Genomic DNA, 1,585 nt, shown 5'->3' with positions numbered 1-1,585 from the left:
CTTCTATAGGTGACCCTGGGTGCCTGGGGCCCTTCTATAGGTGACCCTGGATGCCTGGATCCCTTCTATAGGTGACCCTGGGTGCCTGCGGCCCTTCTATAGGGGGCCCTGGATGCCTGGAGCCCTTCTATAGGGGACCCTGGGTGCCTGGGGCCCTCCTATAGGGGGCCCTGGGTGCCTGCGTCCCTTCTATAGGGGGCCCTGGGTGCCTGGGGCCCTCCTATAGGGGGCCCTGGGTGCCTGGGGCCCTTCTATAGGGGTCCTGGGTGCCTGCAGCCCTTCTATAGGTGACCCTGGATGCCTGGATCCCTTCTATAGGGGGCCCTGGGTGCCTGGGGTCCTTCTATAGGTGACCCTGGGTGCCTGGAGCCCTTCTATAGGTGACCCTGGGTGCCTGGGGCCCTTCTATAGGGGGCCCTGGATGCCTGGATCCCTTCTATAGGTGACCCTGGACACCCGGGTCCCTTCTATAGGGGGCCCTGGGTGCCTGGATCCCTCCTATAGGGGACCCTGGGTGCCTGGGGCCCTTCTATAGGGGGCCCTGGGTGCCTGGATCCCTTCTATAGGTGACCCTGGGTGCCTGGGGCCCTTCTATAGGGGGCCCTGGGTGCCTGGATCCCTTCTATAGGGGACCCTGGGTGCCTGGGGCCTTTCTATAGGTGACCCTGGACACCCGGGTCCCTTCTATAGGGGGCCCTGGGTGCCTGCATCCCTTCTATAGGTGACCCTGGACACCTGGGTCCCTTCTACAGGGGGCCCTGGGTGCCTGGGGCCTTTCTATAGATTACTCTGGATACCTGAGGCTTTTCTATAGAGGACCCTGGATGCCTAGGTCGTTTCTATAGCTAACCCTGAACACCTAGGTCCCTTCTATAGGGTCTCCTGGATGCCTGGGTCCCTTCTATGGGGTCTCCTGAACGCCTAGGTTCCTTCTATAGGATCTCCAGGACACCTGAATCCCTTCTATAAGGTCTCCCGCTGCCTGGCTCTCTTCTATAGGTGATCCTGGGTGCCTGCATCCCTTCTATAGGTGACCCTGGACACCTGCGTCACTTCTACAGGGAGCCCTGGAGGCCTGAATCCATTCTATAGGGTCTCCTAGATGCCTGCATCCTTTCTATAGGGAGTCCTGGAGACCTGAATTCATTCTATAGGGTCTCCCGGATGCCTGCGTCCTTTCTATAGGGAGTCCTGGAGGCCTGAATCCATTCTATAGGGTCTCCCGGATGCCTGCGTCCTTTCTATAGGGAGTCCTGGAGACCTGAATCCATTCTATAGGGTCTCCCGGATGCCTGCGTCCTTTCTATAGGGAGTCCTGGAGGCCTGAATCCATTCTATAGGGTCTCCTGCACGCCTGCGTCCCTTCTATAGGGTGTCTCAGGTCCCTGGGTCTGCTCTATAGGGTCTCCTGGACACCTGAATCCCTTCTATAGCATTTCCTAAATGCCTGGGTCTTTTCTATAGGCGACCCTGGGCGCCTGCGGCCCTTCTATAGGGTGTCTTAGGTGCCTGGGTTTCTTCTATAGGGTCTCCTGGACACCTATAGGGTCTCTCGGAGGCCTGGGTCTCTTCTATAGGCGACCCT

Source organism: Calonectris borealis, chromosome 34, assembly GCF_964195595.1.
Source record: "Calonectris borealis chromosome 34, bCalBor7.hap1.2, whole genome shotgun sequence".
Taxonomy (NCBI): Eukaryota; Metazoa; Chordata; class Aves; order Procellariiformes; family Procellariidae; genus Calonectris; species Calonectris borealis.
This window is presented reverse-complemented; position numbering follows the sequence as displayed.